Below are 21163 nucleotides of genomic sequence, written 5' to 3' on the forward strand. Positions count from 1 at the left end.
TACTCTGTAGCATTTTACATTGTCTTAGGTTTGAGCTTCATTTTCTCATTCATCTCGCACCCCTCATGCATCATTAGCATTGTTCGTACCTTCATCTCTTGCCCTCGTTTCTTCTTGACCCTTTATCTATTCCTGACAAAAAGGGGGAGAGTATACTCTAGAGAGTATACCAGAGTGTTTTGTCATTTCTATATGACTCTTGTGCACATCCTTAGGGGGAGAAATTCTATTTCTCATGCACATTTGTTGGGGGAGAGCTATTCCATAGGGGAGATGCATATACCAAGGGGGAGAAGACATTAAGATAATAAGAAAACTTTGTTCTGTTTGTTTTCTTGTTGGCTTTATGGTGCTTGAGTTATGTTTTGTGGTTCTCATCGAATCATGTTTTTGTTTTGGACATGCATATATCCCTATGCTATTGACCCTTTATCTATTCCTGACAAAAAGGGGGAGAGTATACTCTAGAGAGTATACCAGAGTGTTTTGTCATTTCTATATGACTCTTGTGCACATCCTTAAGGGGAGAAATTCTATTTCTCATGCACATTTGTTGGGGGAGAGCTATTCCATAGGGGAGATGCATATACCAAGGGGGAGAAGACATTGAGATAATAAGAAAACTTTGTTCTGTTTGTTTTCTTGTTGGCTTTATGGTGCTTGAGTTATGCTTTGTGGTTCTCATCGCATCATGTTTTTGTTTTGGACATGCATATATCCCTATGCTATTGACCCTTTATCTATTCCTGACAAAAAGGGGGAGAGTATACTCTAGAGAGTATACCAGAGTGTTTTGTCATTTCTATATGACTCTTGTGCATATCCTTAAGGGGAGAAATTCTATTTCTCATGCACATTTGTTGGGGGAGAGCTATTCCATAGGGGAGATGCATATACCAAGGGAGAGAAGACATTGAGATAATAAGAAAACTTTGTTCTGTTTGTTTTCTTGTTGGCTTTATGGTGCTTGAGTTATGCTTTGTGGTTCTCATCGCATCATGTTTTTGTTTTGGACATGCATATATCCCTATGCTATTGTGCTTCATTGAATGCATGTTTGGATGATCATTTGCTTTGTTATGTGATCATTGTAGTCATTTCTATATGACTGTTTTGGTGTATGATCAAGTTGGTCACATGTTTCACATCATGTTTACTTGATCGTAATTTACTTGCTACATTATACTTGTCCTTTTATTACTTGCTTTACCTTGAGGGTCTAATGTGTTTTGTGCAAGTGTTTCAGGTTACAAGTATATATATTCCAAGTGTATCACAGCTTCTCATCACTTTGAAGGGGAGAAATTCTAAGCACTTTTAGTTTATATTGTTCAAGTTTATATTTAGTATTTTGTGGTTTGTACCCATGTTGCTTTTGTAAGTTTTTAGAGTTTATGTTCTTTATTTGTAAGTTTTATGGTTTGTACCATACTTTATGCAGCCTCTATGTTTTTGTTAAATCAGTACTTCTATCTAAATGTTATGCATTTTCTTGTTAAGTACTGTCACTCTTGTGTCCTTGTAGGATTGTTCCTAGATGCATATACTTAGTGTATTATGCATTGGTTAAGTGTTAGGCATACAAGGAACTTGCATTGTTCTTGTTAGCTTGTATGTTCAAGTGTTCATTCCAAGTGTGAATGAGTGTTGTGATCACTACCTTGTTTGATCAAGCCATGGTTTGTTTCTTAACTTCATCTTTGCTTGATCACTTTACACCTGTTTCATATGCATTTCATGTTTTTTGCATACAATGATCATGGTGTATTGTTGTGTTTCAGGAGTTCCATGTTCATATGATTCAAGTGCCTCACAGTTTCTAGAATTAGGTGTGAGTGAGTTTTGCTCAACTGTTCACAACTCACATGTTAAGTCTAGAGTCTGTTTTGGGGTTTTGTCACGGAATAGCCAAAGGGGGAGATTGTAAGGTTGAATTTAATCAACCATCTTGTTGGCTTTATTCCGTGCCAAATTTGTTTGTATTTCAACAATTAGTAACCATGTATTTAGGTGGGTTTGTTGTAAGGGTAGTGAGTGAGATAGAGTGTTGAATGCTCAAGAGTGTGCAAGAAAACAGAGTCTTGCGGCTGGATCTTGCGGGTGACTTGCGGCTGCAAGCCGCCATAGGCAGCACACGTGCCAAGCATGCTAGAAGTTGAAGCGTCATTCTAGCTGGGGCACTACAGGACAAAATAGGACAACTGGCCGTTCTGTTATCTCGCGACTGGATCTCGCGACTCAGTCAAGTCGCGAGGCCAAGCCGCGAGCCAACCCTGTTTTGAAAATCCTGACGTTTCACATTCCATTCTCACCCTTGTATAAATACCCCTTATACCCACGAAAGAATGAGAGCTTCCAGAGAGAATTTTGAGAGAGAAATTGTAGAGTAAAACAAGATTAATTCATCCACAATGTTTACATAAGAGACTCTTCAAATTGCTCAACTCTCTTCCTCTCCATTGTTAAATCCTTGAGAGGCATTTTACCAAAACCTTTTCTCACCATATCCATTACTGTGAGAGGGCTGTTTGGTGTTCTGGGAAGCAGTTAGGAAAGAATCAATTTACATTGGTTGATGCTATGGTCAAGTAGCGGAATCCGGGAAGCTAAAAAAGAAATAGGTTCGGCGCAACCTCGTTGGAGCAAGAAGCTTGGAGGGCTTAGGTACACTGGGTAGATTAGGCTTGGAGGGTCTATTGCTGTTCATGTATCCCAACTACATTTTCTAGTGGATTGTTTACTGCTTGGAGGGCAGCGGAGAGGTTTTACGCCGAGGGCTTCGGTTTCCTCTTCGATAACACATCGTATGTTGTCCTTATGTTTGCATCTCTCTTCCCTTTATCTTTGCCTTTTATTTTCTGCTGTGGATGTGATTTTAATTGGCTTAGATTGTTTACCAATTCTGTATTAAGTTTTTGTTTATGTTCCGCACATTAATTGTTTGATATAAAGCTTGAATTGGTAATTTGTAAATTGGGGGTCTAAACGTTCAAGGGTGTTTTTACACTATTTAAACGTTCATATATAAATATAAATATATATATATATATATATATATATATATATATATATATATTAATTATCAACTATCAACATATATTCATTTCTCCTATTACATAATTGTGACAAAATAAACCTGCAATTGAATATATTTTCTTGATGGTCTATATATAATCTAAATTACAGGCCTATCATCTTGCCATTATGTAATTATTGTGTTCATTTTTTTTATTAGGTTTCATCAAACTCCTAACAAATTCGGTGCTATAACTGCTTCTTACAATGATATTTTGGATTAGCTTAATATCCTCCTCAATGTATTGACTCAACTTTGAAGATTTAGTCCTAACTGTTTAGACAATGATGGCATACCAATTCAGTTGGATATATTTGCCCTATTTTCTATATGATTTCCGCTATTATAAATTGTTACTATTAGTATGTGATATTGGATGGTTTTGAAGATATTGCATATTTTCATGCAAAATTCAGGTGTTCTAGAGAATTCCCCTAATTTGAACTCATTTGATTGCAATGAAAGTAATAACAGTGGTGATTGCTCATATCATATGTTAGTCCAAGTGGTCTCTTGGAGAATGGAAGTACATACATGAAGTGATTTGAAGAGACTAATGTTTAAAATTTTTAGGGGATATTAGATACTATATGTTTAAATATACAAAATTATTTAGGTTTGAATGTATGTAGTGAAAGTATGAGAACTAAGGTTATGTTGGATGCAAAAATCATTAATATCTAAAATGACCCTGTGCATTGCACATGTTAAACATTAATCTATAAATATATATATATATATATATATATAATAGCAGAAGCTGAGAGAAAGTGGATTTTTACAATTAAGGAGGTGTTGACAAATAGGATAGGGACATTGCCTATCTAAAATTCAGATACATTTCAATCCAAAAAATTAAGGAGGTGTTGACAAATAGGATAGGGACATTGCCTATCTAAAATTCAGATACATTTCAATCCAAAAAGGGATAAATTACATTGTTTGGTATTGCTACGCACCGTTTAAAAGCGACAAATTATAATTTTTCACTACGTTAAACACTGTTTGGAGCCTTCTTGGTATAAAAAGGAAAACTAACCGCTTAAGACACCCCCCCCCAAAAAAAAAAAGAAGAAGACTGCTACACGGAGAAAGGAGAAAGAGAGACCGAGAGAAAAGAGAGACAGAGAAATAGAGAGGCAGAGAACGGAGAAGGAGAGAGAGATCGAGAGATCAAAAACTGCAGTTTGCAATCAAGAATGAAAAGATGTCTCTCACTTCCTGTCAGATTTCTTCATCTAACTATCCACTAATTTCTTTCCTTGGAATAAGAAGAAGTAAGGAAGATGAAGCGTCAAGAATGAAGAGGAGTCAAGAATGAAATAGAGGGGCAGAGATAGAGAGAAGGGCGCCACCCAGATCTTCTGCCGTCATCGTAAGCCTCCACTCACTACCCGACTATCGGAATCGGAATCGTTACTGGTATAGTTCTGTTTTAAATTTAAAATTTTAGGGTTTTTGGTTATTATTTGGAGAATCAATTAGGTGTTAATTATGATTTAGATTGGTATTTTGGGTCAGATTTGGTTTTGATTAATAGATTGGTATTTTGGGTCAGAAATAGAGAGAGGCGATGAAATCAAAAAGTTTCATTAAACAATTTTGCAGACCCAAAACCTTGGCAGAATGGTAAACAGAGAAGGCACGGACTGGGGGCTGGGTAGAGAAAAATCTGCCACCATCAGAGAGATAGGCCATGTACCCATAACCAGTAAAGTTAATGTTTTTTGTTTTTTGTTTTTTTTTTGTTTTTTTTTTTTTTTTTTTCAAATCTGGGAATTGAATATAAATTAGTTTTGAATTTCTTGGTTGGATTGGTTTAGATTTAGATTTTTTAATAATTTACTCAGGAATTTGGATTAGAATAGGTTTTGTTTTGCCTATTTGGGTTGCATTCGTTTTTGGTATCTGCCTACATGCATGGCATTTCATTCATGGTTTTTTTTTATTTTATTTTTTTTTAATTGATATATATTTCATTACCTCTTCGATATATTTTGGTTTCCTATGTTCTCTTTTTTCATTTTTGTAAAGTTATTTAAGTGCATTTTTTAATAATAAAAATTAAAAAAAAAAAGTTTTCCTGCGGTTGTCGATAAAGGCTATGGCATTCACTTATCACAGTGATTGAGGTATAAAATGCGTTAGAATGAGTACCAAAATCAAAGGTAAGTTTTTACAAATTTTCCCCATTATTTTCCCAGTTCTTAATTTATACTTCTGTTAACAAGTGGTTGATTTTGTATTTACATTTAAAAACACCGAAATATTGTCACTTTTTGTTTGGTGCATTAAGGAAACGTTTCAATGATATTTTTCACATTTTAATGTTCAGTCTCTCTGATAGGCACCTCTTCTTTCTCCCACCATTTTTTTCCCCTAATTTAAATGGTTAATTTGACATGCTTACTATTTTTTTTTTAATCTCTATTTCCTGTTATTAATTGTTGTGTTTGGTTTTAGGGACACAACTTCAAAGCATAAAAACCTAGAACCATCTGAAAACCAAAACTGCAAGTTGCTTTTTATTTTCGTTTTACTTTCTACTTCCAATTTGTTCTCTGTGTTTTCTTTATTTCGTATATTTCTTTCTCTTTTGGCTTTCACTTTTCAGGAAACAGAGGTTTCTTCTCACGAAACCTTGCAGCAAGTTGTTCTCATAGGTCCAACAGAGATTCTGATGGGTACCTCTCATTTCTTTCAAGACTTTGTTTGCTCAAGTAATCAATTTTATTGCTCTCCTAACTCATTATTATTCTCAACTTTATTCCCATCATCTATTAGAGTTTCAATTTTCATTTGATTTGGAATTTGTTCTTCTTAGATTGAAATTGCTGATTTATGCCCAATATGTTTAGAATGGGAATTTAATCTTAAGTTAATTAATATGCACATGAATATTGTCCAGGAAACTTTGGTTAGATATGGGCTCAAATTGCAAATTTGGAAGTACTAATACATACGTGTTTAGGAAGTTTTTTTTGTCAATGATTCATTAAGTGTAGTTTCTTTTACATGTACACAAGCTGTTTGATAAAATTCTTAAGTGATGTTTGTTGGCCTTTTTTATTCTCTTCCCCAGTGATGATTAGCCCAAAGCACCAACTCCTTCAAGGTCACTCTTTTCCTCCCTTTCTGACAGAATTGCATAATATAATTGTGAATTGTTTTACCTTTTATTTAGTTTTACTAATTCTTTTATTTTCAAATTGCTTTTAGTTCAAGTATTGTTGATTTCGAAAGTCAATTTGGATTATAAGACTAAATTGTTTGTTCATTTTTTAGATTTCAATTTGCTTTCAATAAGGTTCCATTTCTTTATTTCAGCATGTTTTCTTTCCTTTTTTCCCCCCTTTTTTATTGTTGTGTTTGGCTGCAGAGAAAGTCTCTGATATTTTCAGAAGTATAATATTAGATTTTTTTTATTGGCAGGTGGGTGACAACTTTCATTGTGATTTGATGGTTGGGTTGTGTACATGAAAGCTTCTTAGAGAGCAACTTGGCTATTGTTGGTGGCAGTGTACAGTTAATGAGGAAGGATTGTCAAGATAATAAAAAGGTTCCACCTGTTCTTGAGTGTGAAAAGGATTGTGGGCTGTTTTTTATTTTTTGGTTTTTATGGGTTTTCTTAATTCTTTCATGTTAAAGTTTATTGCATTGATTTTAGCAATGCTAATGAATTTTTTTGGGGGGAGGGTTTGTGTATATATATGATTGATAAAATTCCTCAATGAAGGAGTGGTACTGGTATACTATATAGATTAAAAAAGAGTTGTAGTTGTAGTTTCCTTTATTTTAATTTTTGTTTGTTAGCCCACCAAGGAGATTAAATTTAATCTCAAACTATTGATATTGAACCATACTTTTATATTTTTATTTTGTTGTGAAAATTTAATACATAGAACAAGCTTCTTCTTCTTCTTCTTCTTCTTCTTCTTTTTTGTGTGTGCATGTTATCTCATTTATAAAATCTACTAAAAATTGAAACTATCTATGTTTGGTATGGTTTTTGGAGCCTAGGTAAGCCTGTTGTGAGGTAATAACTTTTTTAAATAAAAAAACATAAAACAGTGAGAAATGCTTCTGTCATTGATGATGGAATTTATATAGCAACTGATATCTATTGGTAAGCTATCTCGGTAAGTGAAAAAGATATTACAATACATAGTCTTCTGTCATATAATTTACAGAAACTACGATTGCAAACTACAAGATGAGAAAGCATGGTTTGTTTGGATGATACTAGAAAAACGTAGCAAAAGGCCATAATGTTTCTATGATTGAACATAATATGATATTTCGGTTTTGGTCTTTTTTATTTTTTAATATTGTAAGAGCCTATTGCATTATTAGTAGAGAATTTGTTGTGTCAAGGATATTTAAAAAAGAATTTTGGACCCATTAGATTGAGAAGTCTTTTTTATCATAAGCCTAACTTTTAGTTACTTTTTGAAGTATTTTTCTGTAATGTTTGGTTTTTATTTATGTAGTAAGTTTTGGATTTCTATTGCTTTAGTTTCTATAGGTCACATTTGTATGTGCAATTTATCTTTTTAATAAAAGCTTATAGAAATCGCAATTGGTAAATCAATTTCGCAAACACATTTACGTCTTTGATTAGTTTTGGTGATAATATGTTTTTTCTTTTAAAGATTGCCTTTTAAAAATATTGTTTGCTAATTTGTGGGTTGAAAAAATAGAACTTGAATAGTTTTTTTTTTTACAGAGTTGGTCTAAAATTTCCCACAGCCAAGGTGGGATGCAAAATTGGGTTTGGATACATAGCTTGAGGTCATTCACAGTGAAAGCTCCTACCTATGCCTTGGAATTTTTTTAAGAGCATGCTCTATAAGTACTTTTATTCTGTTTTGAGATGATTAAAGATTTATCATAATTATCTCATTGGAATTTTGGCATGGTTAAAAAAAGGGGCAGCAAGGTATATAAATGTGCACATGCATAAATATTTGTATCTATCAGTCCTGCCAATTTGTAGTAAAGAATTATTATCTTCAACTATAAGATTTAAAATATATATATATATATATTGTTTCTTTAGCCAATCTAATTATTTTGGTTTTGATGTAATAATATTATTCTTATTTTTCTTTTTGGAAGGCATAACAAATTGAAGATATACTATATGATAGTAGGTCTAGAACAAAACTAAAAAATTAAACTAAAATCAAAGTAGAAATTTATTCATATATATATATATATATATTGTTTTGCTTTCAAAGTTGGCTAAATTAATAATGTCTATCATGTGTTGGATGGAATTCAAGATATATGTAATGGTTAGTGGAATTCATTTGCTGTTTCATATATCAATGTTTGGTGTTTTTAAAATAGGCAAATACTTCCATTCTTCATATTTTTATAATAGGTATTGATGCCTACAATGTCCCATTAAAGATTATGCCACTTAGTTTAGTGTTTTGAAGTGCATTGTTTTCCCATAACGTTGTACTGTAACAAGAATAACTCAAGATGTTGGTTATTGTGTCTTTTATATCACAGAGGTGTAACAATGTATATTTTCTTTATTTGTAAGCAGTCAATTTACGTATTTGCAAGCAAATTTAGTAAGGACAAGTGAAATGATTTGTTTTTGGTAATGTAGTTGAGAAGATTTTGGATTCATAAGTCAACCCTTTTTTTTTTTTTTTAAATGTGAGCTAATGTAATTTTTTTTATTCAAGGTTTTCTTATATATTGTTCAATATACATTTGGCAGTCAAACAGATTCATTTCGAATTGAATAAATTTTTTATTTCAGTTGTTTTCAATAACTGAAATTTAGTTTGCTTCTGGACGAATTCTGTCAGTTCATCAACAATAAAATAGTGCAGAAAACCGAGGTACAATGCACAATTAACCACTACAGGAAGATATTTTTAGTAGTTGGGAGCTGCTGGAGTGGGTGCCGTTATAGAAATTCATTGTTTCTTCCAATGACTGCTATGCAAAAAAAAAAAAAAAAAAAAAAAAAAAAAAAAAAAAAGGACAATTTGAAAATCCTCTAGAAGTTGAACTGGTAGCTGTTTTGCATTGCTAGAATTTTGCTCATGAAGAACAGAAAAAGGCTTATATTTTAGAAGGTTATTCTGGTATTGTTGCTTTGGTATATGAATGAAAATAATTAATTATTTACTGAGTTTTGTTTTTTTTTTTTTTTTTTTTTTTTTTTTTTTTTTATAAATATTCTGGAGTATTTAATAAAACCCAATTTTTGGATATGTAAATCCAAGTGCTATTTGAGAAGAATAGAAAGTAGTTTGTACCAACTGAGAAATTTTTTTTGATGTTGTTTGTGCAGAAATGGAAGTGTTTTTCTTTCAGAGTTCTTTTTGATAAGGAATTAAAGTAGAATTAATAGTCTATCTAAAGTGAAGGAAATGTCTATACTTGGTGTAAAGAAGAAATTTTACCTCTATTCTCTAATAGTCTGATGTAAAAAGTTAAGAAAACAGAAAATATACAAATTGCTTGATGTGTTTAAATTTTTTAAAGATGAGATTTTAGATGCAATTCCTCTAGCATGTATGTGCTTCAACTTTGGACATCGGTTTAGTATAATTTCCTAAAGAACCACTTGAATTACAACTTATCAAAAAATAAAACCATTTGAATTACAAGAACTATGTGCTTTTAATTATTTAAAAAAAAAAAAAAAAAAATCTCTTGGCATTATAATGCTTACGACCATTACACACTTGAAACTTCCATAGTGGAAATTTGGTGGCTAAGATTGTAAGATGCATTCTTAGAATTCAAACTACAAAATATTGAGCAAATTGTAACTTAGCAGAGGAAAAATATGAATTTATTTTTCTTTTCCAATTTTGTTTTAGGTTCTTTGTTCTTTTATGGTTTTCAACTTTTCACAGATTTAATTTAGATGATGTTTATATATTAAAATTTTCAATTGTTAACCATGTTTGATGCTTTATTTGTTTATATCTATTTAAGACTAGAACAACAATCTTTGGCATCTACATCAATCTGTTGATTAGTGCTACGGCTAAAAAAGATCTTATAATGCTTATATAAGTACATCAAAGTTCTTTTTTATATTAGTTATGCTTTCTCTTATCTATCACTTACTTTCTACCAATAGAAATTAAAATATTGTTTCTTTGTATTTATACATTGGAATTTTACCTTATATTAGTATTGAATATGTTCTCCTTACATGTAGCTCAAAAGGTTGTATTAATTTCTATTATTTCAAAGATTACATTTAAATAGATCTTCATTATGCTATTGCCTCTAGTTGGACAACAATCACCCATTTAGCACACCAAAGAATCCATTTGAGGGGGTTCTACATATGTGCTATAGTTTTTGCAGGTGGCTGATGATGACTCAATTCATCCAAGTGAAACAAAGCTGGCATTTATAGTACATTAGGCCTAGCTAGAATATGGCTTTGCTCACTAGATGTTTTTTTGGTTAATAAGTACTTAGACTTTATTTTTTTCTATGGGGAATTTTGGACTTTTGACATTGTTATTAAACTTGACACTACATTTCACAATTGTAATTTTTGTTTTTGGAATTGATTGGCATTATTAAAAAAAAAGCCTTTAATAAACATATTAATTGTTGTATTTAATTGTATTGTTATGTCAATTTGATGGCATATTAAAAGTGTATAATTTTCCCTGCGCATTGCGCGGGTTAAATGCTAGTTATATATAATAGCAGAAGCTGAGAGAAAGTGGGTTCCTACAATTAAGGAGATGGTGACAAATAGGAAAAGTGTTTATCTAAAATTCAGGCATGTTCCACTTTAAAAAGCTATAAATTATGTTGTTTGGAATTGCTACACACCGATTAAAAGCCTGTTATTATAAATAACAAAAAAATAACCGGTTACAACTAAAGCATACACAGAAATAGAAATTGAGAGGCAATGAAAGATAGAGAGAGGCGAAGAGGAAACAGGGAAAGAAGCAAAGAAAGAGGCAGAACGGAAAACTCAACATCGTTTCTACCAAGTTTATGGTTAAATCCAACCAAAATCCCGATCATTACAACGTTTGAAAGCCCAATTTACACAAAAAACCCAAAACTACCCACTCCCGATAAAGCTTTTCTTCTTCTCTGCCTCCTCCTCCATGTTGAAGCCATTTTCTCTGCCTCTCTCAATTCTCAAAACCCCTAAACTATAGCCCATCATCGCTCTCTCACTCCTTCAGCATCCCAACACCGTCATATACCGGTGAGTTTTTATCTTCAATTTAAGTTTGTTTATCAATTATGATTAGGGTTTGATATTTTGTTTGGATTGGTTGCAATTTTTTTATTCAAATTAAGCTTTTCTCTTCGCCTTTCAATTTGACATTTTGATCAGGCTTTGATATTTGTTTGGGTCTTTAGGTTATATTTGGTTCTCATTATGGTATTTGAGTTATAAGTGATTCTGTTTTGATTATTTGGGTTAAATTTGTTCATGTTTATTTATCTACAATTTCTGGGTTAAAACGTAGTTTCTTTCAGATACTTTGTAAGGTTGAATTTAATCAACCATCTTGTTGGCTTTATTCCATGCCAAATTTGCTTGTATTTCAGCAATTAGTAACCCTGTATTTAGGTGGGTTTGTTGTGAGGGTTGTGAGTGAGATAAAGTGATTGAATGCTCAAGAGTGTGCAAGAAAACAGAGTCTCGCGGCTTGATTTCGTGGGTGACTCGTGGTTGCAAGCCACCAGAAGCAGCACACGTGCCAAGCATGCTAGAAGTTGAAGCGTCATGCTAGCTGGAGCACTACAGGACAAAATAGAACAACTGACCGTTCTGTTATCGAGTGGGGATCTCATGACTCAGTCAAGCTACGAGTCTAAGCCACGAGCCACCCCTGTTTTGAAAAACCTGACGTTTCACATTCTTTTCTAACCCTAGTATAAATACCCCTTATACCCACAAAAGAATGAGAGCTTCCAGAGAGAATTTTGAGAGAGAAACCCTAGAGTAAAATAAGATTGATTCATCTACAATCTTTACTTAAGAGTCTCTTCAAATTCCTCAACTCTCTTCCTTTCCATTGTTAAACCCTTGAGAGGCATTTTACCAAAACTTTTTCTCACCATATCCATTACTGTGAGAGGGTTGTTTGGTGTTCAGGGAAGCAATTAGGAAGGAACCAATTTACATTGGTTGATGCTATGGTCAAGTAGCGGAATCCGGGAACTTAGAAAAGAAATAGGTTCGGCGCAACCTCGTTGGAGCAAGAAGCTTGGAGGGCTTAGGTGCACTGGATAGATTAGGCTTGGAGGGTCTATTGCTGTCCATGTATCCCAACTACATTTTCTAGTGGATTACTTACCGCTTGGAGAGCGGCGAAGAGGTTTTACGCCGAGGGCTTCGGTTTTCTCTTCGATAACACATCGTGTGTTGTCCTTGTGTTTGCATCTTCCTTCTCTTTTATTTTTGCCTTTTATTATCTGCTGTGGGTTGTGATTTTAATTTGGCTTAGATTGTTTTCCAATTCTGTTTTATAGCTTTTGTTCATTTTCCACACACTAATTGTTTGACATAAAACTTGAATTGATTAATTTGTAAATTGAGAGTCTAAACGTTTAAGGGTGTTTTTACACTATTTGAACTTTCATACTTTCTAGACAAAGATGTAAGCTTTACAAGTCAAGTGGGAATAAAAAAGTAAATTGGACCTTTTTCCTTAATCTAGGTCCTATAAAGAATAAGATGATGAATTCCAAGAATAGGTATGAGTTAGTTGAGTTCATTTTTTCCCCCAATTACTTACGCATGCTCTCTTTATTTCAATCAATTTGGTTCCTTCCCTTTATATCTGTAGCTCTGTTCCTTTTACGTTTCAAAATCAATTTCTCTGTGCTTGAAATTTTCATATTTGTTTAATATTAATTCTTCTAGAATAACTATTTGTCATTGTTCATTCTCTGCCCTATTGCTTCCCTTCTAATTGCCATATGCTCTATGCGTCCTTTGCCCCATCCTTGCTACTCTGATTGTTTTTACTGCCCCCATCCCTTCTTTGCAGTAGTATATTTGGAAGGTAAGTACACTCTTTCCCACTTCAACCACTATTTTCAATTCCTGTAACTTCTCACCGGTGCTTTTCCTATTTGAATTTCTATATTTAAAATTTTCCCCTCCTGCTGAATTGTCTAGGGTTTTCCTTTGATACCTATTGAAGGATAGATGGATTTATTCTCTTTCTTTGGATGCTTTGTCTCAAATCATCATCGATGTATTTTGGTTTGGGTAACATTAGGGATTTTCACTCTTGGGTAATGTTAGGGATTTTCACCTTTGCTACTTTTAAATCTGACACTTTACATTGTAGGATGATTTATAATTTTTTCTAAGTGGAATTATGGTTTCCTGGATTATTTGCTATGTTTTGGTTAACATGGAAACCAAAAGAGCAATTGTCTTATTATTATTTAAAAACTTTCATCAATTATTAATACGCATTGAATCACTGGATATTTTTTTGATCAATGCCTATTAATGCAGATGCAGTATGTATACTGTGAATGCCTCTTTGTGTTTTATAGATTGAGATTTTTTTTCTTTGAGTAAAGGAGGTCTTAATAATTTATTTGTTACAGTTGGTCCTTTCATTTATTTATATGAATTAGATAATGAACAAAGACAATTAGAAAAGATTGAGAAACAAGAAACTGCAGGTCTTCTCGCAACATACTTAAAGTAACAGAAAGTCAGAAAGGGAAAAGGGGAGGGGAGGGGAAGGGACTGCTACATGGGTGAATAGGGATGTTTGATTGTAAAAGGGGAGAGTTTTGTTTTGTTTTTTATATGATTTGTAGTGTAGTTTCTTGGCCTTTTAGAATCTGAAAGTTCCTAAATACTTAAAATGAAGGGTTCTTTTTGTGATCACATGTTTATTACACTTCTTTTTTTTTTTTTTTTTTTTTTTTTATCCTATTGATCTTATGCTGTTGGAATCATTATTAACCTTCAAAAAAAAAAAAAAAAATTATCTGAGTTTCCTATCATTTTCTTAAAAGATATGGTGCAATCTGATCTGGGTTCAGTTCGAAACTGAAGCCCCACTTGGTTGATTCCAAAAAATAATTTACGTGGATAAAACATATAAATTAATATATGTAAATATAAATGAAGTTCAAAAGCCAAAAATGCTACTCTAAGATAACAGGGGACTTTGTTTTTATCGCTTTTCAGAACTATACTATAATCTCTGACATGTAACTTTCTGAATTCTGAACTAAATTATGTGAGGTGTGTATGGTTGTGGTGTAGTGGTTATTCTTTGCTTAGGGATCCCCAGTACAACAAAGGACTTGTTTTCTCTGAGAAAGAGAGGGATGCTCATTACGTGCACAGTCTTCTGCCTCCAATAATTTTGTCTCAACAACTTCAGGTTGTATTAGTGATATTGGCTTATAGCATTGTTTTATCTGATTCATTGTTCTCATAGTTTGAAATTTTTGCTGACCCTTTTTTGTATTTTACTAATCCTAGGAGAAGAAATTGATGTAGAACATCTGACAATATCAAGTCCCACTGCAAAAGTACATTGCCTTGATGGAGCTTCAAGTAGGACTTAGGAGTTTCACTATCGTTTCTCAATGTTGATGAGCTTGAGCTTTTACAAGAGTATGTTGATCGTGATATTCATATTAAAGCTAATAAGGACAATGTAATCATTACTATCATGTAAGCTTCTTGAGGATCAATAACTATATTCTCTTAAACCCACAACCTTCAGAAAAACCTTGAACCAAATCTGCTTTAGTTATAACTTATAAGATTTCAATTATCATTTTTTCTAAATCATGTGTTGATGCCAGGTTGCTCATTTTCAGAACAAGTGTCTTCCCCCCCCCCCTTTCATTCATGCCCTAGGTTTAATCCCATAATTAGAGAAGTGTATAAATGGAATTTTGAGTCCTTTGAATTGCGTCTGTGTGCTAATTAAGAGATACTTTAGTTTAGAAGTATTTTTCCTTGATATTATTTATATACACATTGATTTTTCAGTTTATAATGTTTACATACTAGGTTTAATTCTTTAGTGCATGTATGAATTTAGTTAGTTTGAATGTAACTGACTGATATTAGCTGATTAGTGGCAATGCTAAAAATAATTTCCAAGAATTCCAGATTGGGTTCCCCTTTGAAACAGTTGTTGTTGGTGGCAAATTATTTGATGATGTCTGTCATCTCCTTAAATTAGATTCAGTACAGACAAAGAGTGGGGAAGTGAGGGAATGTCAATTTCTTTTTTATTTATTATTGTTTTAATTTTTTGGTTTCCTCCTTTCTATTTGGTGTGTGTGTGTGTCAGTTTTTATTATAAAAAAAATAGCGTTGGAACTGTGCAATTATTGTTGCATGAAAATATGCGATTTTATTTAGGTTGTATTTTTATTTGCAGGTATATAGAGTTGAATGCAAGAAAATAACCAACAAATTGCTTTGTAATATATACCCACCATAAAATTAAGTTTAGTCCCTTGCAAACAATGGTTTCTTGCATCTATTATTTTATTTTGTGTATGTTTACTGGAATTATTATTTTTTTAAAATTTTATTTTAAGGACGTTGTAATATATAACTTTAGATTTTGTGAGAATGTGAGTTTGGATCACACAAGTATTGGTGTGATATGCTTGACATATTAACATGGAAACCAAAAAAGTAATTGTCCTTAGAGAATGAGGAGTAAAAAAACAGAATGTTTTCAAAGTATGTGCTGTGAATTAAGGTTATGTTTTGTCTCTATAAACCCAAGGCTTATTAAAAAAAAAAAAAAAAAAAAAAACTAACATAAAAGACCTTTACTTTGTGGTTAGTTTGCTTGATATATATCGTGTGCTTGATATTTTGTTTCTAGATGAAAACTATTGTAACATATGAAAGGAGTGATATTTTGTATTGTATTTTATTGATAGAATTTCTGCAATTATAGGACAAATGAGGGGCTGTACAACATGCACTTGACGAATTTTAATGTATTGTTATGTTGATTGTTTTCTATTACATAAAATGATCCCTCGCATTGCGCGGGTTAAACACTAGTATATATAAAAGCAGAAACCTCAAGTGGGAAAGAATGATGTTCTACCAAGTGACACTTTCTATGTAAAAAGAATTTGTTGATATTGGGCCTATGTGGCTTGAATTGCCAAGCCCAAATTTGGTCACCTTAGTTGACCGAATCCAAATAACAAGTCACAATAAATATATATATTGTTATGTGCAGCACTTTAGATGATTCCCAATAACCTAGCAAGTGCAACCGTGTGAGAGAGTTATTCCTAGCAGCAATCGCATAAGAAGAAGAATAGTATTTTATTGTCTTGTAGGTGAGAGAGAGTTAGGGTGTAATTGGGATTTGGGTTTCTTGAGAGTGTTCTTGTGCACTATTGTATCTCCCTATTTTTTATAGTGAAATTTCTCCGTCGTCTCCGTGGAGGTAGGCAGTTTGCCGAACCACATAAATTCTTGTGTTCTTTGTGTGTACTTGTTATTTGATTTTTGCTTATTTACTGTTATTGATTTGAGTCCTGGGGTGCTATCTGCACAACAAGTGGTATCAGAGCAAGGTTAGGATTCAATCCTTTGAATACAGTAAAGATGTCAAGCACAAAGTATGATGTAGAGAAATTTTGTGGTAAGGGAAATTTTTCTCTTTGGCAAAGGCGGATGAAGGATCTCCTAATTTAACAAGGAGTTCATAAGGCCTTGCTTGGGAAGGAGAAGAAACTGGAAACGATGAAGGATGTAGAATGGGTAGAGATGGATGAGAAAGCAGCTAGCACTATTCACCTCAACCTTGGTGATGAGGTCATTCACAACATCCTAGAAGCAAAGGCAGCAAAGGAGGTTTGGGAAAAACTAGAAGGTCTTTATATGAGAAAGAATCTGACGAACAAGTTGTACGTGAAGAAGTAACTATATAGTTTTCATATGAAGGAGGGTTCAGATCTATTGGAGCATCTCAACACATTTAATATGTTGAACACCCAACTGTCAAGTTTTGGGGTGAATATGAGGACGAAGATAAAGCGTTACTCTTATTAGCATCGCTTCCTACTTCTTTTGATCATCTAGTGACTACGTTGATGTACAGGAAAGAGACTATAGTACTCGAGGAGGTGACTAGTGCTCTCTTGTCACATATAAAGATGAAGCAAGATTGCGATGGTTCTCAGGCTGATGGACTTATTGTAAAGTCTGAGTCAAGCAATAGGGGAGAAGCAGGTCAAGAGGATGGAACTCTAACAGGAATAGATCACAATCTAAATCATGTTCAAAGAAAGATGTAAAATGCTTTTATTGTCATAAGAAAGGGCACTATAAGAATCAATGTAAAGAGTTGAAAGAGCATTTAATGGAGAAGAAGAATGGAAAGAAGCCCCTAGAATTAGCTAGTGTTGCTGAAGAAACATCAGATGACAGTGAAGTTGGTGCAGATTTACTTTCAATTTCATCAAGTAACAATGTTCTACTAGAATCTTGGGTTTAAGATTCAGCATGCTCATATCATATGACTCCAAAGAAAGATTGGTTTGACACTTATAAGCCTTACAACGGTGGTATGGTCCAAATGGGTAATGATGCTACATGCCCGGTTATTGGAATTGGTACTGTGAAGATCAAGATGTTTGATGGAGTTGTGAGAATTCTTAGTAATGTCAGACATGTTCCAGATCTTAGAAAGAATTTAATTTCTTTAGGAGTATTGGATGATTTGGGCTATTCATACTCATCAAAGGGTGGACTCATGAAGATTACCAAAGGTGCTTTGATGGTGATGAAGGGACAAAAAGTAATCACACTTTATAGATTGATTGGGAACACAGTTGTAGGAAGAGTTGCAGTCACCACTCCGGTGGAGTCCAACACTGACAACACAAAATTATGGCATATGCGACTTGGCCATATTGGTGAACGTGGTATGTTAGAGTTGCACAAGAGAAATTTATTGAAAGAGGTGAAGACATGCAAGCTAGACTTTTGCAAGTATTGTGTGTATGGGAAGCAGCATAGAGTCAGTTTCAAGACAGGCTCTCATACAAGTAAGGGTGTTCTTGACTACATTCATTTAGATGTTTGGGGTCCAGTATCAGTTTCTTCTCATAGCGGTGCTTAGTATTTTGTCAGTTTCATTGATGACTACTCTAGAAAGGTATGGATTTATTTTATGAAGCATAAGTCTGATGTGTTTGGCATATTTAAAAAGTGGAAAGCACATGTTGAGAATCAGATTGGCAAGAAAATAAAATACCTTAGAACAGATAATGGACTAGAGTATAGAGATAGAGAATTCACAAGATTTTGTGAATTAGAAGGCATTACTCATCACTTCACAGTAAAAGGAACTCCACAGCAGAATGGGGTTGCAGAGAGAATGAACAGAACCTTAGCAGAAAGAGCCAGATGCATGAGATTGAATGCAGGGTTGCCTAAGGTATTCTGGGCAGAGACAGTTAACATGACAAGTTTCATTATTAATAGATCTCCATCATCAACCATTGATTTCAAGATTCCAGAAGAGGTTTGGTCAGGTAGACCAGTTGATTATTCGAGTCTAAAAATCTTTAGTTGTCCAGCTTATGTGCATGTGCAGAGTGGAGAGCTTTCTAAATTGGATTCAAAGTCAAGAAAATGCGTATTTCTTGGTCTTGAAAATGGTGTTAAAGGCTACAGGCTTTGGGATCCATTCTCAAAGAAAACGGTGACTAGCAAAGATGTCATATTTGATGAAGCCTTTATGTTGAAACAGAATGAAGCAGAGACATGTGATGATAGTCCACATGAGAAATTAACTATTAAGGTGGAGTTTGATGAGAATAGTTCACCTAATGATAAGGGTGATGTTGAGATTGATCCACAGCAGCAACATGAAGAGCCTTATTCAATTGCTAAAGGTAGAAAGAAGCGGGTTTACAAAGCACCACAGAGATATGGCTTTGAAGACATGGTTAGCTTTGCTCTCATAACTAGTAGTGGAGATCCATTGTCTTATAGGGATGTAGAAGAGATGGGGTAACTACAGAAGAATAAGACTTGGGAATCCTCTAGTTCCAACAGATAAGTTCAAGGGCTACTTGGACTTGGTTGATGTTTTGTAGTTTGTAAGCCCTTAAGGGTGAAGGTGGAGGCGATGGAGGAGTTTCCTCGTGTAGCTTGATCAATTCAAGCCAAGGTGGAGATTTTGATATTGGGCCTATGTGGCTTGAATTGCCAAGCCCAAATTTGGTCACCTTAGTTGATCGAATCCAAATTGTAAAAGGATTACTACTTTGCCGACTTGGTTAATAACATATATATATTGTTATGTGCGGCACTTTAGATGATTCCCAATAACCTAGCAAGTGCAGCCGTGTGAGAGAGTTATTCCTAGCAGCAGCCACATAAGAAGAAGAATAGTATTTTCTTGTCTTGTGGGTGAGAGAGAGTTAGGGTGTAATTGAGATTTGGGTTTCTTGAGAGTGTTCTTGTGCACTATTGTATCTTCCTATTTTTTATAGTGAAATTTCTCCGTCATCTCCGTGGAGGCAGGTAGTTTGCCGAACCATGTAAATTCTTGTGTTCTTTGTGTGTGCTTGTTATTTGATTTCCGCTTATTTACTGTTATTGATTTGAGTCCTGGGGTGCTATCTGCACAACAAGAGAATTGAAATAGTCTCAAGTGTCATATCAAAGATAAAAACAAATTAAATATTGGCCTTTTGTTTCATTTGGTTCAATGTTTCAATACCTTTCTAATTAAAAAATATATATTCTTTGTATCATTTGATTCAACGTTTCAAGACTTTTCATCCCTTGCATATATACACTGTTGGGTTAAGATAGCTTGACCCCAATTAATTAATTCAATTGCCCAAGTTGATTAATTAGGTCAAATTACATACAAATCATGGAGGCACCAACAAATCACCAAATAAACTAAATGCAGTGGAAATTAAATTGATACTGTGATTTGTTGAAAAATAGGAAAAACCTTTCATAAGAAAAAAACCTCACCGAGTGAATTTAAGGTCATCACTCCCAAGAATCTACTTATCAATAATCAAGCAGTTACAAGTATGAGAAATCTTACCACTACCTTAGCCTATCTCAAAATATCATCTTACAGTTAAACCTTCACTCCAATACCCAATTGGACTTGATCATGTGGTAGCCTTTTTTCCTTTGATACACAAATCTCAAATCTGTGAATAACTCTTTTGCACGGATCCCAGTACGTGACTAACTCTAGCAATTTGAATAATTGTTGTTGGCTACAAAGTTCTTCACTTCATAAACGATGAAGATCAATAAGCACTTAGTTACAAAATCCTATGGCATACAAATGCAGTAACTTCTCATAAAGAAAAATAAACTTTTGGTCTTTGTATCCGTGTGTGAGGGCTCTTAAAAATAAGCCTTATATATGTTTAGGGTTGATAGAAAAGAAACCCTAAACAAATAATACAGCTTGGGCCGAATTTCAAATCTGGAAATTCTAAAATCCTAATTTTTGATAGATTGAGCTTATGTTAGCTTTCCATTTAGTCTCGATAGTAGCTATTTGTCGAGTTTTAATAAAATAGCTTTTCTTCACTTGTTTCTTGGATCCATCTTCATGCCTTCACCTCTTGCACTTCTACCCCTTTATAAATACCTACCCATAGCCCATCATGTTATCCCATATCAAATATACACAGACCAAAAACGATGTCATGTACCTTCAATCTTTTAATGACATCTACCTAGCTCTAACATTGTTGTTTCATCTAGTCCTAACCCATAAGAGTTGGCTACAACCAAGGAAGGGGGCTTGCATTTTATATTGAGCAACAATGGAAATTATGATTTTGATGTTAAGGTCGGACTGGATTTGTGGATTTTGTAAATGATGTGATTGATTGTGGGTGATTGGGATGTTTATTTTTTATTTTTATAATTAAGGAGAAAGATATAAAGACATTCTATATTAACTTTTATTCTACAATATTTCTCCAAAGTTTTTTTAAAATTTTTCATTACTTCAATTGAATAATTATAATGAATATGTGTGTGCAATATATAATTGTTTTTTTTTTTTTTTTTTTTTTTTTTTT

The 21163-nt window shown here is 33.5% G+C and overlaps 3 long non-coding RNA genes across 7 annotated transcripts; all 3 read left to right on the forward strand.

Annotated features, from left to right (window-relative positions):
* The first annotated feature begins 4169 nt into the window (after nt 1–4169).
* LOC115986121 lies at nt 4170–6681 on the forward strand. 3 transcript variants are annotated; one of them, XR_004090605.1, is made up of 3 exons: nt 4170–4498; nt 5691–5760; nt 6509–6681. It is a non-coding gene; the product is annotated as an uncharacterized LOC115986121 (long non-coding RNA). The 3 variants fall into 3 exon arrangements; XR_004090606.1 differs by lacking the exon at nt 4170–4498 and having other exon boundaries at nt 5166–5796; XR_004090604.1 differs by lacking the exon at nt 4170–4498 and having other exon boundaries at nt 5166–5760.
* Nucleotides 6682–8142: 1461 nt separating this feature from the next.
* On the forward strand, nt 8143–9261 carry LOC115986135. The gene is made up of 2 exons (XR_004090607.1): nt 8143–8511; nt 8779–9261. It is a non-coding gene; the product is annotated as an uncharacterized LOC115986135 (long non-coding RNA).
* Nucleotides 9262–11071: 1810 nt separating this feature from the next.
* On the forward strand, nt 11072–14882 carry LOC115994206. Of its 3 annotated transcripts, none has more exons than XR_004093155.1 (3): nt 11072–11303; nt 14349–14469; nt 14571–14882. It is a non-coding gene; the product is annotated as an uncharacterized LOC115994206 (long non-coding RNA). The 3 variants fall into 3 exon arrangements; XR_004093178.1 differs by lacking the exon at nt 11072–11303 and adding an exon at nt 12700–12805; XR_004093163.1 differs by lacking the exon at nt 11072–11303 and adding an exon at nt 12889–13116.
* Nucleotides 14883–21163: the final 6281 nt, after the last annotated feature.

Source organism: Quercus lobata, chromosome 1 (assembly GCF_001633185.2).
Source record: "Quercus lobata isolate SW786 chromosome 1, ValleyOak3.0 Primary Assembly, whole genome shotgun sequence".
Classification (NCBI taxonomy): Eukaryota; Viridiplantae; Streptophyta; class Magnoliopsida; order Fagales; family Fagaceae; genus Quercus; species Quercus lobata.